Source organism: Gekko japonicus, unplaced genomic scaffold (genome assembly GCF_001447785.1).
Source record: "Gekko japonicus isolate JY-2015 unplaced genomic scaffold, Gekko_japonicus_V1.1 scaffold405, whole genome shotgun sequence".
In the NCBI taxonomy this organism is placed as follows: domain Eukaryota; kingdom Metazoa; phylum Chordata; class Lepidosauria; order Squamata; family Gekkonidae; genus Gekko; species Gekko japonicus.
Window position 1 is genome coordinate 741,230 of NW_015175982.1, and position 18,716 is coordinate 759,945.

The window sequence follows — 18,716 nt, forward strand, 5'->3', positions numbered from 1 at the left end:
GGGTAGGGGGTCGACTGGGCCTGGAAAGTGCATCTCTCTTCTCTCCCTTTCTGTGGGATGGCTGCTGATAAAAATCACCGGACAGTCAGACCAGACAGGCTGATTGAAAGGGCCTCACCCTAATGTGGCCTAGCTCATCTTTCCTTAGGAAGTATGTTTTACAGGGTAGGTGGAGCAAGCCTGACTGTAAATGGCAGGAGGACAGGTGATTTAGTAGCCATGGATTCCAGGGCATCAGTGAGACAGGGTGAAAGCCGTACTAGCTGGCAAGACTAATTTCATCAGCTGATCCCCAGACAAGCACTGAACTGTGAAAAGGAACTTGTTTTGGCATAAGCTTATGGGATTCACTGACCTTTTAAACTCTTCCTTGCAGGGGATAGCCAATACAAAATATTACCAGCATTTTAATTACAGGAAGTCTCTAACAAAAGGTTCAAAGTGCATTCTTCCTGACAGGTAAGCACTGTAATGCTCTGGCCACCTAGGGTAGGGGTGTTGAATTCATTTGTTATGAGGGCCGGATCTGACATAAATGAGACCTTGTTGGACCGGGCCATGTGTGTCATAAAATGTAATGCCAAGTAGTGGAGATATAACCTTTATAAAGGACACAAACACAAATAATTTTTTTTACTTAAGATAAAAACATGCTTAAAACATTAGCTCTGTAAACTGCAAACCTGCTTTTGATTTATTGACATTCACCACAGAAATCTCATGCTCAGAGTTCTGAGTCTAAGATCCAGGTTGAAACATAAAATGGCTGAGTGATTAAGAGAGTCTGGCAAAGCAAGCTATGATGCAGCAGCAGCAGCAGCAGCAGAACTGGAAGCAAGAAATGGCCAATTCCACGGAGGGCCTGATAGAAGCCCTCTGGGGGCCTGATCCGGCCCCTGGGCTGCCTGTTTGACACCCATGACCTAGGGCTTTCCTTTTTAGAGAACCCAATAGAAATCCACGTTTTCTGTAATACTTCAGTATCAGAACACTGTTATCAGTCTTTGCAACACCAAGTTCACTTCAGTCATGATAGGCTTGAGGTAGAAATGTTGGGGGGTAATCTGACGAACGGTTAACTATTGCCTCTCCCAACTACAGATCCTGCACTTCCTAGTCCCTAAGAGTGTATAATGTGCTGAGCCCCGAAAAAATTTGTGGGTCCCCCCCAAAAAAGAAATTCTTACCTCCCAGAACATACCTCGAGAACAATACATATACATACAAACACACACATACATACAATCTGGTGACTAGCCCAAGGGGCAGAAGTAGCAATTCCTCCATATTCCCTGATAACCCGCAAAGGAGTGACTAGTGACTGCTACTGAGGCGGCGGCACAGGATCTGCATCTCAACTCTCCCCACAGACACCGGGTCCCCTGCCCTCCTTATACATTCACTGTGTGCAACTGACATTTCTATCACCTCCCAAGCCTCCAAGCACAAAGTAAGTCTAATTTGCAGCCTTCAAAACAGAAGAATTACGGGATGATGTGCTGGGATAGTGGGGGGAGAGACCACCAAATACTGCCTTAGCCACCTGGATAATGGTTAAAAGACTAGAAAGAAAATGTGTATTTGTGGGCTCAGAACAAAAACTTCATACCAGACAAGCTAGAAAAATATTGCCCACCAGGGGTCATTTCGTAGAAAAAGAGCTGCAGGAGCTCATTAGCGTATCTAATAGGCTATTAGCATAATAGCTCATTAGCATATGCCACACCCCCTGACATCACCGGAAGTGATGTCAGAAGGGGAAGCAAAAAAGGGGGGAAGCATCTTCAAGAGCCTCCCCTTCCCTTCCCCAGCTGGCCCGCCAAGGCGGGTTGGGGGGGGAGTGAAGAGAGAAAGGGTTTAAACTTTAAACCCCTTGTCTCTTCGCTCCCCCCCAGCCCTCCTTGGCAGGCTGGCTGGGGAAGGGAAGGGGAGGCTTTTGAAGATGCCCCCCCTTTTTTGCTTCCCAGCTGGCCTGCTTCTGGAGCCCCCTCCGCCCTCTCCTGGCTCGCCTGCCTCAGCGAGCCAGGAAGGGCCGGGGAGAGAGTGGGGAGACATTTAAATGTCTATCCATGCCTTCCTCGGCTCGCCTGTCCAAGCGGGCAAGCCGAGGAAGGCTCCTAGAGGTCCCCCCGCCCTCTCCTGATTCACCTGCCTCATGGGCGAGCTAGGAAGGGCCGGGGAGAGAGTGGGGAGACGTTTAAATGTCTACCCGTGCCTTCCTCGGCTCGCCTGTCTAAGCGAGCAAGCCGAGGAAGGCTCCTAGAGGTCCCCCCACCCTCTCCTGATTCACCTGCCTCGTGGGCGATCTAGGAAGGGCCAGGGAGAGTGCAGGGAGACATTTAAATGTCTCCCCGTGCCTTCCTCGGCTCGCCCTCCCAAGCAGACGAGCTGAGGAAGGCTCCTAGAGGGCCCCCCCACCCTCTCCTGATGCCCCTGCCTCGTGGGCGATCTAGGAAGGGCCAGGGAGAGTGCAGGGAGACATTTAAATGCCTCCCCGTGACTTCTCTGTGGAGTGCGGGGGCAGGGCTGCCGGAGCGGCGCTCCAGTCCCAAACAATCCCTGCTACCCACGAAAAAAGTGTGCACTGCACATTTCCCTTTTATTTTTTGAAAGGCTTATAGAATTTACACAGTTGGTGTTATTAAACAGCCATTTTTCCTTGACCCAAGACATCTGAAATGACAAGCCAACTCTACAATATCACAGTAGGCTTCGAAAGTCTAATCTTAACATATCTGCTTTCCAAGTTTTCAGGATGTGATGACGTTTTCATTTTTGTAACCAGTAAGGTCTAGCAGATTCAGTGTTCATTCAGAAGCCCTCCAAAGAGGGGGATATTTTTAATTAACAAGATTTTTAATCTAATATAGACATAAGAGAAAATAAGCTAAAATTATGTATAGGTGGTACCTGACGCTTGAAAGGTTTGCAAAAATCTTGGTAGGCACCTCCAAATTATGTTGGCAATGTAATAAAGTGGTGAGCACCTTGTTTCATGTTTGGTAGTCCCGCCCACCAGTTCAAGAATTTTGGACCAAAGTATTTAGGGAGATAAGTAACACCCTAACTGCAACCTAATACATCTACCTAAGATAGCTCTGCTAAGTACTTTACCAGACAATTTTCCAAAGGAAAGAAAATATGCTCTTAAAAAATTATTGGTTGCATCCTGGCAGTTCCTAGTGTAGCCTGGAAGCAATCACATTTGCCAGGTACAGATGAATGGATTCATAAGGTATGGGATGTGGTATTGATGGACCAAGTTAACAGTATATAAGATCTGTGAAGGTAAAATCAACGCTCAGGAATAGCTAGTTGAAACATGGCTCCCATTCATTAGATATTGGAATGGACATAAACCAAAGGAGCGGGCGAAAGAGGAAATCTTAGGATATAGTTCACGAATTGGTCAAACACATGTAAGTGTAAATTAAGATGTATTATTAAGCAGCAGCCTTGATTCTTTCTTTTAGCTGATTCAGTCTGAATCCTGGACTGAGTTTGGTTTGTGTATGTTCTTTTTCTCAGCTTGTATAATTGCTTATGTGTTATTGAGTATGTTAATACAATGTAAATAAATGTGCAATATGTAATGTCAATAAACATTTATTAAGATAAAGCAAAAAGATTTTTACCACACCTTTCTGCCCTTACATGGCCCCCAAGGGACTAACAAATTAAAACCTCGTCTTAAAAGCCATTAAAACCAACAAACAAACACAACATAAAAACAATTTAAAATCAGAGCTTAAAATAAATACAAAATATAAAAGCAGCCATTAAAACACTGGGAGGGAAGGAAGGAAGGAAGAGGGATCACTAAGGGAATGCCAATCCAAGCAAAAAAAAAAAAAGGTCTTCGCCTTCGCCTGCTGGCAGAAGACAGGGACAGAAGGGGACACGCTAATCTCTGTGGGGAGAGTTCGAGAGTTTTGGTGGCACTACTGAGTAGGCCCTCTCCTGGGTTGCCACCTGCCTAGTCTCAGAAGGTGGGGGCACCTGAAGCAGGGCCTCCAAAAATGACCTCATTGGCTGGGTAGCTACATAAGTGAGTAGGCGGTCCTTCAGATATGATAGAGAATACAGTCTGACTCGAACAAGCGCTTACGAGTCACATGCTGCCCATCTGTTTCATCAGTCATTCTTCTGACCCTTCTGTTCTACCAGATTTCCAGAGAAAAAGAATGTTCCATCATATTTGTTTGCCTTAAAAAAAAAAAAATCCTCCTCTTTTGAGATTAATCCTTGCCACAGTGAACCCATGAACAGGACTCCGTGCATCTGCAAAACAATGAAACCTGCCTGCCACCTGAAGCTCCTCCAGTTGGTTTAAAGTGCAGCAACCAGTTTAAAGTGCAGCAGCCAGTTTCCTTAGCAACTCAGGCTCACAAAACAACACACCACTCTCCACTGAACACAGAGACCATCTTGGAGATCATGCTAGCTTCAAAGCCTCTCTAAGAGACCCTTCTTCCTCTTAAGGACAATAGACTTCCAGAATTAGTTCAATTCCACTGGAAGCCATCAAACTTCCCAGCTAAAGGTTACAGCTTCTGAATGGAAGGCACCAACTTAAAAATCAGGGAACTCAAGCCAATGCAGGGAAGAAAACAGGGGCCTTGATGCACTCTGAACAAAATCTAGGGCTCCTTGTAATTCTTGGCTTCCCAAACCCAACAAAACCAGTTCTTAACACAGAGCCATGCTTTCCCTCTCATACAGGCTATTAAAGGAAGAGAAAGCTATTTCTAGTTTTAAATGTGCCTTGGGGCGACACTTTAAAAGCATAATGTACATGAGACAAAATAAAAAGCCAAATTAAATATGCAGCAGAGAATTTGCACAGGCAATTGAAAATAAAAACAAAAAGAACCTCTTGTCTTTGTCACACAAGTCATTAGAATGGTGCATGAGCATCTTCTCAATCAGGGGGAAAATGCCATTAATGCACTCATTTTTAAGCCAAACTAGAGATGGGTGGAACAAAAGATCCACCCAGTATAAACATCCTGCCAGAACTGCAGGCTTATCCAGCCACTCATATACATATATATGTATACGTATTGACATAATAAACAATGCAATCCTAAAGTTCAGTACGGCAAATAAGCCAACACACCAATACATTTGGAGAATATCTTGGATCCTCAGCACAACTACATCAGTGTAAGGGCCAGAAATGGACACCACTGGAGGCACATTAAGGGGAAAGTGGGACCTAGTCAGCACTCTAAATTCTCTCAATTCAAGGTTCTGTCCCACAACACCACTACAACGTTATACTGGCAAAAGTGGTAGCATAAATACTCCCTGATTATTCTGCTAAATCCCTGCTCCTCTCTTCATTCCAACCTCATTCCAGCATTGCAGCCACATCACTTTGTCAGAAAGATTCTGAAAAGGGAGTATGGTGGCCTCAGTCCAGGTTTCTGGACAACACTCCCCTTCCAGCAGGTCAGCAACTCCTGTGAGGACAGGACTGAGAAAAGGTGAAGGAGAGATTATCTCCCATGTTTGGCTATAGTTATTTATTTAAAACATTTATTAGCTGCCAAAGGTTACAACATAAACAAAACATATAAAATAAAATATTATTTTATTAAAAACATAAAAGCCAAAATTTAAAATCACAACTCAGGACTGCTAGTAAACTTAGCCAAATGCAAATTAACTACCCCCTAAGGACTGAAAATGAGGGGACCAGGCAGACTTGCCGGGGGGGGGGCACCACTGAGAAGGCCCTCTTCTCCCGTACCCACCAAATCAACTTCTTTGATTGATGGAACACTCAGTAGGCATCTCTCTGGGTGTGGTCAGACGGCGTGCTGAGAGCGGGTTAAACTGCTCCGGTTCTAACCGGATTATATTTGATCTGGATAATTGTGATCACACTTACTTCCCTTATCTCGTCTCACCGCGCAGTCACGTCACTCCCCGGTATCTACACTACCGACGCGCAGGAGCATGTGTCGGCGGTTTTTAATTTTTTCCCCCTCAGTTTGCGCATGCACATAGGTGCCCGTCCACAGAATGGGGGGGGGGCGAAACTACCATGGCGCATGCGCAGAACCACCAGGGCGAATCAATCCAACCCCTCAAACAAAAGACTTCCCTTTAAACGTTTGACCCGAAAATGGCCTCCATGAGATCCCGAACTCATCTAAACTCTAAAACAAGGGACCGTTTAAATGTCAGTTTTCTAAACACGGTAGTGGAGCTCTGCCTATGCGCACACCGCCAACGCATTAAAAAAATGGTGGGCGAAAAGCTGAAGCCTTGGGCAGCTTTCGAGTGGGGAGGGGTTTTAAACTGGAAGTGGCTTGACACCGGAGGAGCAATCACACAGGGGGGAAATATGGCTTTAAACGGGAGAGCTGAGAAAACACTACTTTGGGACCTGGTAACAAAATACTCCGGGTTAAAGCGGTTTTGAGCCAGAAACCAACGGCTGGGGACGGGAGGCAGATGTTGACTGTGTGGTCATGCATTTAAAATCCATTTCTGAAGCGTGACAACACCAGATCAAACGGCGCATCTGAACGCACCCTCTGTGATCTTAATTCCCAGGCACAAACATATGGCCCTTCAGATATCTGGGTTCCACTTCATGCAGGGTTTTAATATGGAGTGACTATATATTGGGGCAATTCTATCTCCCTTTCCTCCCAAAGGGACCCAAACCAACTTACAAAATTTCCAAACAGCCAATTTTAAATTTACCAGACCAATGAAGAAAACAAATATACATTCTTGGCAGGGCCTCATTCACTGGCTATCGTAGGCCCCAGGCTGCAAGCCAGGGGCTAAGAGCCAAGGTGCAAGAGCCCTTTCCTCTTGCCCTTTGTCTTGTGCCTCTGGTCATGCCTATGCTTAGGTACCTGCAAGTGGAGGAAAACACCGAGTCAGCACTCAGTTGCAAGCTCTTGCCAGTTTCCTCCCTTCATTCACACAAGGTTATGATTCCAATTGATACATGCACAGACCACATACACGATAACGGTCCTCATGATCCATTGAGGCCTCATGCAGTAAACGTTCTCAACATTAATGCCATCCTATAGCAGAGAGGTCTGCTATCTATCTACACAGACATTCATTTCTTGCTCTTTTTGGGGCATCTGAGAACTTTCAGTGTCTCTGGGGGGTTTTCCAGTTAGGCAGCAGAAAAAAAATGGCTCCTGATCTGCCTTCTGAATGCCATTCATCACATTAAACACTCATGTCTCTCCCTGTTAGCTTCCTCTCTAATTTGAACTATTCCATTCCTGTCGGCCTCTTCGTACAAGAGCTTATTCAAGACTTTAATCATTGTGTTGGCCTTTCAAAATAAATAAATAAATGCAGTTCAGTGAAGTCTCTTTAAGAGGAGACAACTAGAGGATTCCAAGCAAGGACAAATATAGTGATTCACAACAATGTTTAACTTCAGTTATTTTCTACCGTCCCTTCCTTGTGACAGCCTAATATCTCATTTGCTTTTGAGACTGCAGCTACACAAGCAAGTAATGGAAGTGTATTCAGTTGCTCATAAAGGTCCTTTCCCTGACTGTTATTCTGGAAGAATATAGTGATTTGAAATTTCTCTCATGGGTACATCATTCTGCATTTATCCACAGTACTTCTGGCCATTCATATAGCTCAACAAAGGGGCCTCTGAATTCCCACACTTCCTTCAGGCTCTGAATTGTTTTATCAGCCACTTTTTCCTCCAACAGAGATGGTTCAAATTCCAAGAGGCTGCAAGAGAGGCATGCTCCCCTATCCTAACCACTCACAGTGGGCGTGAAACCTGCAGAGCTGAATGAATACCATGTACAAACAGACACAGGATATATTTCAAATATGATCAAAGGTAACAAAAATAAACCCCTATGTGCATTCCACATTTCTGTAACATTGTCAGATTGGAAGTTAAGGATTTCAATTGGGGGGGGGGGACCTCCATCACTAACGGTTGTGTGGGTAAAAGTATGTACGTATGAATACAATGTTGTAAGATTTAAAAGCTTTCCAATGATCAGGGGCAAAGCTCAGTCCTTTATACAATTCTTTTTCTCTTTCCCATGGTTACTAATCCTTGGGCTTTCAATCTACAGAATCATGCACATTATTGTTCCTTTCTTCTTCCCTTGAAAAAGAGCCTAGGTTCTTTTAAAGCTTGGGTCTAGGCAAGAGTCACATCAGAGTTACATGGGCTGTAATGGATCTTGACTAGAGCTAAGAGGGCTGCCTTGTGACATCACATGGTTCCACTACGGCCTATGTCTTCAGAGAGCTGACAGTGCTCTGGGCTGACAGTGTTCTGACTTGCCCCAAAGAAAGTTTCTTCGCCACATGAATGTGCATGTGTGGATCAGAACACTGTCAGCCCAGAGAACAGCTGAGAGTTGACATTTCAACCTGCCATCCAACTACTTGTTGCCTCCCTAGAGTGAGATATTTCTCCATGGGGAGGGGGACTTCTTGCTACATCCCAGAACAGAGATGTACCAATAAGTTTGGGCGAAGTGGTAAACCACACGACTTTGGTCCACAAGCCACATGTCATGCATCCAAGAGTTTAGGTATCAAGCATGAGTTGTGACAAGTAAGCAAATATAGGTCAATGTGTAATGTCCCATAAAAGCACTTGCCAGCTCTGCAATGGCAATGATGTTTTTCACTTTGGCAAGTGCTTTTTAAAGGGAAGGGAATTGGCCACACTCCACATAAAAGAGCTTTACAACCCAAGGCTTGCAGCAGACTTTAATTTACAGTAGAGGCTTTTCTGTGTCACAAGAGCAGTTGGCTTTCGCTGGCTTCAAAATGGCCGCCTTCAACATCAAGTGCCACGTTTCTTTCCACATTTTTCAGCTCTTTAAAGGGTGCTTTTCCTTCCTTTTGCAGCTGAGCTGTGCTGTGGCATTACAGCACCATTTGGCAGGGAAAGGAGGGGTTCCTGGGCTGTGGGCAAATGCTATAGGGAGAAGAGGGAGGAGGGCAGCAGCACGTATACCATGGATGGGAGTGCGCAGATATCATTCTTGCTCTACTTGCTCCTGCTGCTGTGATTGGGGCACATCCCCGCATGCAGAAACAGCCTTTGTGGTACAAACAAAACCCCAACTGTAAAGAAGCTACAGATTTACCCAAATTCTTCATATTTCCTGAAAGAGATTTGCTTCACCAGGAAGTGTACATGTTATACAATATGTTACAAATATTTATGTATTTTCTGACAAAAGAAATAAAAGAACAAGCAGGTCAAAACTTTTTAAAAAATCAGATTAAACGTTTTTGTTTTAAAATCACACGTTCGTTAATTTAGATAAGACCGAAGATCATGAACACTGAAGATACTTAAGTCTTCATATTTAAATGGGTGTTTCCCTTGTATTTAGCATAAAGGCCACTCAGTGGAGAAATTATCTTATTATTACAGGTAGTACTGCGGTGGGATTGAATTCTACAGCTGGCAAGTAGTAAACAACAGCTGGCTACTGAACCCAGTACAGCTAGTGGATGCTTGCCAATGTGATTTTCCATATGGATCTCAACTACAAAATGCTGAGCTTCTTTCACATAGGATTTCACTTTTAACAGAGGATATACTAAGCCAAACTAATTTTCATGGGGAAGGGATTAAAAAATCTTTTAATCTCCCAGTCCTTATCTGGCTTCTGACAGAAATGGGTGGAGCCTAACCCAAGCTATGTATCAGATGGAAGGGCAATACCACAAATTTAGATGACCCTTTATTACCTTTGTCTGCATAAGACAGTAATGTGTGGCCTCTTCTCCTATGAAACTTTCAAAAGATACCAGAAACTTCTTGGGATCTGCACACAGCAATCTTAGTTATTTTAGAATGCTGTACATAAGAAGCTGCGGTGGCTCAAGTGGTTAAGACGCTGAACTGCAGGCTGTGGAAGGTCAGTAGTTCAGCAGTTCGAGACCCGGGTGCCGCATGATGGAGTGAGCTCCCGTCTCTAGTTCCAGCTCCTGCCAACCTAGCAGTTCGAAAGCAAGAAATTGCAAGTAGATAAATAGGTACCGCTTCAGTGGGAAGGTAACAGCGTTCCGTGCGCCTTGGTGTTTAGTCATGCCGGCCACATGACCACGGAAACGTCTTTGGACAGCGCTGGCTCTTCGGCTTTGAAACGGAGATGAGCACCGCAACCCTAGAGTCGGACTCGACTGGCTTTCGAGCAAGGGAACCTTTACCTTTACCTTTTTACATAAGAAGGAGCATTTTGGTCATTTCACTGTTTTTTAAAAAAGCTTACAAGATACATTTCCACTAAACCAGAGAGACCAGGTGGTCACAGCATTATTTTTCATAATGTAATCTCACAGCACACTTGTCTTCTCTGCACATGGCATCATTCCTTTATGGAATTGTGCCAGGGTCTTGGAAAACAAATATCACCGCCACAGTCTTTTGACATCTGTCACCACTTTTCCTCTCACTAGAAACATATGCTCCTGTCAGAGCTTGGGTAAGAAGCTGCTGCCTCAGTAGTTATTTCTAGTTGACAACATGCTTTGACACAGCAACTGCTCAAAGTCTCCGGTGTTCAGCATGGCTTCCCACAAACGAGAGGAATATCTGTCTCTGCCAAAGAAGATGCCACTCAAGCTGTTGAAGGCTTTCTCGCTCTCTTTCTGTCTTCGATTTGCCGGTAACATTAGAGATAGCTTAGCAATCCTACAAGAAACCAGCCTGTGTAGGGAGTCTGTCTGATAGCAACACACACACACACACCCCAAATCACCACAGGCAGGAGAGCTGGTAAGAGCCAGCTGAGAGCATTTGTTCTAACTCTCCAGTTGCTTCCAACACATACGGCAAGGCAGATGACCCAGCTGTGCTAATTCAGGCAGAAGATGGCTTAATAGGGACCTGGATTTCTGGGTAAGGAGATCTTTAAAGCCAGCTCTTTGCCAGTGGTTTAAAAAATCAACAGAAAAACAACCCTAGACACATTTATGCACTCTAAGGTCCGCACAAAACCTCAGCCTCCAGGCTTTATTCTACGGGGAGAGAGAGAGAGAGAGAGAGAGAGAGAGAGAGAGAGAGAGAGAGAGAGAGAAAACATTAGCCTAAAGAATAAAAAGGAAAATAATCCAAAAAGGCATTAACAATTACAGTATTGCAGTTGTTACTGGTGGGTGAGCCATTCCCAAAAGCAGTAAAACCATTCATTCTGTTTGAGATGCCCTTGGCTGTAAGGTAACCAAGCTCTTCCACATTCCTTCAGACTTCTGAGGTTCTGAAAGTGAAAGACAGACAACCTTGTGAGGGAGGCATAGCTGTTGCTAGGGAACGCCATTTCCTGAAGGCAACTTCATACAATACACAAAAGTTCCCAGAACAGCATAGCTACTTAAAAAAAAGTTTGCATTCACATGTTATATTTCTATGGAGGATGTTAGGTGTAAATCTTTACTGTATCTTATACAAGTGTTTGAAGTAGAAAAATAGATGGGGTAAAGGGGTCTGGCCTGTTCCTGTGCCTTTTACAGGCAGCCTCATCAGTTGCTTATTCCTGCAGATGAAACGGCTGATAGATACCAGCAGAAAGGATTGGTTATACAATTGGCAACCCTAGTTGGAGGGCCTGAGATGAGATGAGATTAAAGGTGACAAGTTGGAAATTTGGGGGCAAAATGGCTGAAACAGTACAGAGATGACACGACAGCAAAAAGGGAAGAACATCAAACCTGTTGTAATCTACATCCCCATTAAAGGATTTTTGAAGACTTAATTTTTAGATACTGAGCATGGGTTTTTGGTAGGCTATTACCTTCTTTCATCAACTGCTAAGGGGGTTGTTAGCTGCAAGCCAGAGAAACCAGCTGTTGGACGCTTCAAGGGGTATTCATCAATACAGATTACCCGTGTGTATAAAGGAGGGGTGCATCCACTCTCAAACCACTGGGGAATGGGGAAAATAATGGGCATGCTTCCTATATTTCTAAGAATTACACCGGCACAAGGACAAGAATGATCACTGGAAGATGTCGCCTCAGATTTACAAAACTGACTGAATGATCGGAGCTGAACAGAAGACACGCGCCAAACACTGTCTGCAAGACATAGATCTCAGCTACAAGAAACAGCAATACTCAACAGAAACCCTGTGCCCATTCAGTGGACAATGGTTGGATTCTAGGCGGAAACAATACATAGCAAAGGGAACAAATCTAAGAAGGCAGTTTTCAGGGCGTGAGAAACCACTACAAAAAAGTATAGATGCACTCAGGAATCCAACTGGTGGGTGGGGTTTGGCTGCAAAGTATCCAGCAGCTAGGATCCATACCACAACAGCTTTTCCTGAGGGCTCATACTAAATGAAAACCACATAATATCCGAATAAAATAAATGTTATGTGCTTTGGGTTTCTCATGCCAATACTTGTACAGACCTATGCTCCACCCACAGACCTCCCCAAGTTTCTTCAGAGGAGGGGAGACCAGTACGGTCTGAGTGGAGTGTGCCTTGCAGAGACTGGATGCAATCAGTCCATTTGATTTCCTCCACCCACAAAAATGCTCTAGAAGCAACTCATTCTAAAGTTTCGATGGGCAGAGAACCACAAGGGAAAGTGGTAGAAGTAAATGAGATTTCCTCACAAGGGACCGTATGTATCACATGCTTGGTAGATAACAGAGAATGAGCTAATGGTGCAGACAAATCAGCCCCTAACCGAATTAGTTTCTTCAGCTCATAGGCTTGCCAAGCCCCCGCTGGGGGCGGGTAAATTCCCACCCGGGAGGCCCGTTACCCGCCGCTGGCGGATCGGGCCCCTGGGGGATCTCCACCCCCTGCTGGAGGGCATCCCCAGCATGATGATGTCACCCAGAGGTGACATCATCACGCTGGCCACGTTGTGGGGGGACACTCTGTGAATCGAGGGAAAACTCTATGGATGACGGGATGACGTCACGTCTGGTGATGTCATCGTGGTGCGCGCGCGCAGGGAAACGCCCGACAGAGCCAGGAATCCTCCCACTTTGCAGGTAAGTCGACTTGGCAACCCTATCAGCTCAGGAACAAGTGTTTGTATTGTAGAAATAGCTTGTCTCAACTCAAGAACACTAATCTAACTCTGCTGAAGCACCATACTGCGTCCTGTCCCCACTGAAAATAACTTCCTCTAATAGGTACATTGACGGCCATTTTGTTTTTCAAATGTATACTGGTCTTATCAATGCAAGTTCTTAATAACACAAAAAGTAAGACAAGGAAATGTTAAGGAACTTTACCACACCAGCAACAAGCCAGTATTAACAAAGAAGACTCTGAACAAAACTGACAAAATTATTCCAAATACCTGAGCTCCAAAACCAAGTTAATAGGCATCAGCACAACTGGTTGCCTGAGATGTTTCCAGCCCTGATGAGATAGGTATTACAGGGTGACAAGTATGTTTACTTTCCTTGACTGAACCCATGATCCCATGAGCAAATGCAGTGCTCCTTCTCCTGCTTTGCAGCACTTTTCCTGTTTTTGGAAATCCGTGTTACACTTTTAATCAAGAAGCTAAGGACAATCTTAACCATCTGCCTACTAAGAAGCACTAAGCTCACTTTCCATATTACTTTAAGACGATGCTGGTAATTGTACTACAAACTTAATTGGTTTAGCTGTAATTCCTTCTTCCAGGGAAACCTGCAGCTACATTACTTTTCTTTTCTTTTTAAAGAAATTTTATTTTTATAACAGACAACCAACCAACCAACCAGCCAACAAACAAAAATACATAAAAGTTTGGAGGTACCATTTACATCATTGTTTTAACTATTTTGTTACCTTATACATTGTCTCCTTTGTAAGTTCATATTTTCCACCTTATATTTTTATGTGAATATTTTGCATTATAGTTAAAAGTATAGTTCATATTATCTTCTAATTCAGTTATATATCCATATGGTTTATTTATTGTAGTCTTCCAACCATTTGTACAATCTTGACCATTTATTTTCAAAGCTTCCTTCCTCTTGTCTTCTCAAAATTAAAGTTAATTTATCCATCTCCGCAGTCTCAAGCATTTTATTTATAATTTCTTCTTTAGAGGGCACTTCATTTTTTCTCCGATATTTAGCATATAATATTCTTGTGGTTGTCAATATAGGTATAATAAGGTAAAAGTCTTGTTTTTTACAATTTTCTGGGATTATATTCAATAAAAACAATTCAGGTACATAAGGTACAATACAACCTAACATTTTTGTAACACTTCATGAATCCAAGACCAATACTTTTTAGCTTTATCACATGACCACCACATTTGAAAAAATGAACCAACATTTTTTTTGGCACTCCCAACTATTATTTGATAAATCAGGATAAATCATTGCTAATTTTTCTGGAGTCATGTACCATCTATAAAACATTTTATAAATATTTTCTTTGTATGGGGTTGCTTTGGTAATTTTTACATATGTTTTCCATATTTTTAACCATTGATCTAATCAATATTATGGCCCAGCAGCTACATTTCTATGTTGGTGGACTGGGCTCTCTAAGTTTATCAGCACCCATACCAGTTTCAAGAATCCTCTAAGGGACACCGCAAGCGTTAAAATGTTGTACCATCAATACAAATTTTCAGTGTACATAGGACCTCTGATGCCACTTGCCATGTCACTTTTATGTTTTGGTATGACATTACCAAAAAAAAGAGGGGCATATAATGCAAAACTCCGGAGGTATGGCTAGAGATTCCACATGCCATACAGATACGGGCATATAACCTTTTTCATGCATCTTAACACACAAGGACAAATACCTTTGCTTTTAAAATAAAGAGAGAGCTGTACAAAATAGCTGGCAAACAGAATGAGGAAGTATAGCCCCAAGGAAAGATCCAGAGAAAGCTAAGTGGGAACGTAAGGAATGGATCTTCCCTTGCAGTTCTCTCTCACAAAGACTCTTATCCAAAGTTGATTTCAGAATGCAAGGAAGGAAGATTCATTATTGTCTTCTACATTTTTGTCATACGTCTAGTTGCCCTAGTTACCAGATTCATGGTATCTAAGGCAACCATGCTTCATAGGGCAAGGACAACACAATACTAAGCTTTAAACTACATATAAAAATTTCATGCCATATAAAATAAGGGTCAAGTGGGAATATTTGAACACTATTAAAGTTTGTGGGAAAACTTGTTACAGCCTGTAAGATGTCTTCCCAGCATCATTTCACCTGCAAAGCTGACAGAAAGCCACTGCATGTTCTCTTTAACAGTATTCCTATCTTTCACCACAAATATGTTGCGGACTGTGTAGCCTCCCTGGGTTTCTTTTCCTTGTTCCCATTAGTAAGCTAAAGATCATCCTCCCTTCTCCCTACTCTGATGGAATGAAATATGGTGAGTGGGAAAGGATGCCAGAAACAGTATCTCAATTCATCATTGTTCGGACATTAGAAATAGCCACAGGAAGAGATCCCAGATCAAGAAATATATCTGTTTTCCCACTTTTCATCTCAGGGCAGATAAATCAAGCTACTTCACACACACACAAAGCTCTAGGTTTCTAAAGTGGGCACTTCCTTTATCCTGTTTTAGGAAAGGACATCCCAAAAGGATGTGAGGATCCCAAAGCTGCACTATTACAAGTTTACCCACTTAGGCAACTACTCCACCTAATTCAGTATAACTTGAACAGCTGGATAGAAATGGAAACCACTTTCCATCTCTGAGGACAATTCTCTTTAACCCAACAGGACTTCATAACAAAGACACCCTTTTCAATATAGTTACAATGGTGACACTGAAAATACGGAAACCTGATCCTCTACGTGAACCCCTATAACTTCTTATTTACTCCATTTTCCAGAACACTCTCCCTTCTACAACAGAAATATAAACAATGCAAAGCTTAGGATAAGGGAATATCTCAAGGATCTGTTTTCTAAACAATCAGCTTTATTCAGGGGAGCAGATGTTCATGAGCTTGGGCAACGGACATGTTTGGTGGCTTAAGTTCAGCCAAGAAACAACTTAAATAATAAGCAACAACAGCATAACTGGGGAACTTGGTTCAAATCCAGTTAAAACATCTGCCAAGATGGACAGCAAGTCCGTATCTCTACTAAGGGATTTGGGAGGGGCGGTGGCTCAGAGCATCTGTTTCACATGCAAAAGACACATAATTCAATCCCTGGTGTCTTCCCTAAAAAGACTGCAGGTAGCAGATGTTGGAAAAGGCACTTCTCTGCCTGTGAGAGTAGATAATATTGAGGTAGATGGACAAATGATCTGACAGCGGAAGGCAGCTTCATGTATGTACCAAATCCTTCTATGAAACCCTGAAAACAGAAAAAATTACCCACGCATCCCTGTTTCTCCTCCTCTCCTCCCTTTTATCCCTTTTGCATCTTATTATTGATAAAAGAATGTTGCCAATTATTTTAGCCCAAATATTTTTAAATGCAAAAAATAATTCATTAAGAAATTGAGTAGAAAACAAGCAGCAGCAGCAGCTACAGAAAGCCTCCCAGCCGCCTCCACAAACACACAGATACAGAGCAATGCCCTGGTTCTGGCATATGACGCCAAACCACCTGCATGATCTATTGTACCCCATTATAGCTTGGGCAGTCACATTCCATCCACCTATAGTGATATCTCCTGAGAAAACAAAGGCACTCAGAGAAAGCAGACTGGGTAGTTCCATTAATGGCATCCCCAATACTACAGGCATGATGCTACTAGAGCGCCGAATGCTTCAAAATATAATGCATTAGTTACTTGAACAGTTTTCTTTTTTAAAAAAAATTAAATGTACGGATCCATCAGAGGGAATAACACAGCAATGTGAATTCTTCCACACTCAAAAAACTTAAGGGATGTGTTTTTCAAAAAAAATAAAATAAAAGTCTAGTCTTTACAGCCACCTTCAAAGCTTCAAAGTTCAATCAATTCCTTAGCTTAAAAGTCCAAGTAAAAATAGGCAAGACCTCACATTGTTACAATCACAAGCTAAAGCTTCACAAGATACACGGTTCCCTTAATTCAAAGGACTCCAGCTGAAATTATTCTCTCTCAAAGACACGACTTAATTTCTGTAAAAATGTGGAACTACTGCAAAGAAAAAGCAGGCTGAAAAATGGGATGGAAGAGAATGCTGAACAGAGTGCAATCCACACTGTACGTACTGTATGCCATTCTTGCTGCTATATTCTTTAGAATATCATAAACTAGAAGATTAACGGTATGTGAGCATCACAACTGTCACGTCCTCATGGTTGCTTTCCATACAACTCCACTACCATCAACCATATTGGGGGGGGGGGGGGTAATGACATAGTTACTTCCATAGCAGCGTCTGGGTAATTTATTTACTGGCCCATGATCTTAAAACTTAACATCACACTATGTCATGGTTTAGGGGGGCGCGGTGGCTCAGAGGTTAAGACGCTGAGTTGCAGACTGAAAGCTGGGTAGTTCAGCAGTTTGAGACCCTACGGCCACATGACAGAGTGAGCTCCTGTCTCTGGCCCCAGCTCCTGCCAACCTAACAGTTCGAAAGCAAGAAATTGCAAGTAGATAAATAGGTACCACTTTGGAGGGAAGGTAACAGCATTCCGTGCGCCTTGGCATTTAGTCATGACAGTCACATGACCATGGAAACATCTTCGGACAGCGCTGGCTCTTCGGCTTGGAAAATGAGATGAGCACCACCCCTTAGAGTTGGATTCGACTAGCTTTCAAGCAAGGGAAACCTTTACCTTTTATGACATGGTTTAAAGTGGGGGAGCTTTACCCCTCTGCATTGTCATGGCCAGCTACATATGGGCGCTAGATTTTGAAAAGTTTAATTAAATCATGATTGGACCCTGAGATTTTATTATATTATCCTTCAGGATGTACATCTTATTTACTTTATTTATAGCCCACCTTCCTCGCTCTCAAGGTGGACTACAAAATTTACAACAATACAAATAGAAAACAGCATAATAAAAACAGTACATGGCATAAGAAATGTAAAAGCCAACAGAAATCAGTAAAATAAGGCAGTAAGAACAAGATGATGCTTACAATAAACAGTGCCATAAACTATATCCATTGTCCCTTTCTAAAAGTATCCTCCTGAACAATTCCATTTTACCCACAACCCTATTCTCTATATTAAAATGCCAATTTTTCAATTAACCCAATTTAAGGAACAAAATTTAGGTAACCCAAATGAGGATAATGACATTGCGAGGATGGGGCAATACAGGGAAGCACAAATATATTACAACCAGTTCCATCTTGACATCACTGAGAAATTTCAATTTTGTTTTGAATCTGGATGTCATTCCATCGGCCTCTTTTTTATGTATTACCAGCATTTGTACTGCTACAAAACAATTTAACAGTCTACAATCAAAGTAACTTGATAAGAAATATGGATTTAATTACAGATAACAGAATAACTTTCTTGTGTGGAAATTATAGTGTGGAGTGGGGAAAGACCTGTACTTCATCAGTATTTACAAATTAGGTCATACTTATCACACTGGATGAGAAAACACAGTGAGCTCTGATCTTTAACTCATTTTGAAGAGCTTATTAACACTAAGAACTGAATGGTTATTCAGGAAAGCAGTATTCCGTTATCTCTAGATGACCACTCAGATTCACCTTTTGTGTGCATTACAAGAATACTGATCCTTGCTCATACATCCCTAAGGAAATGTGGAAAGATTTATGACGAATGTGACCAAGATAGAGAGGAAGTTG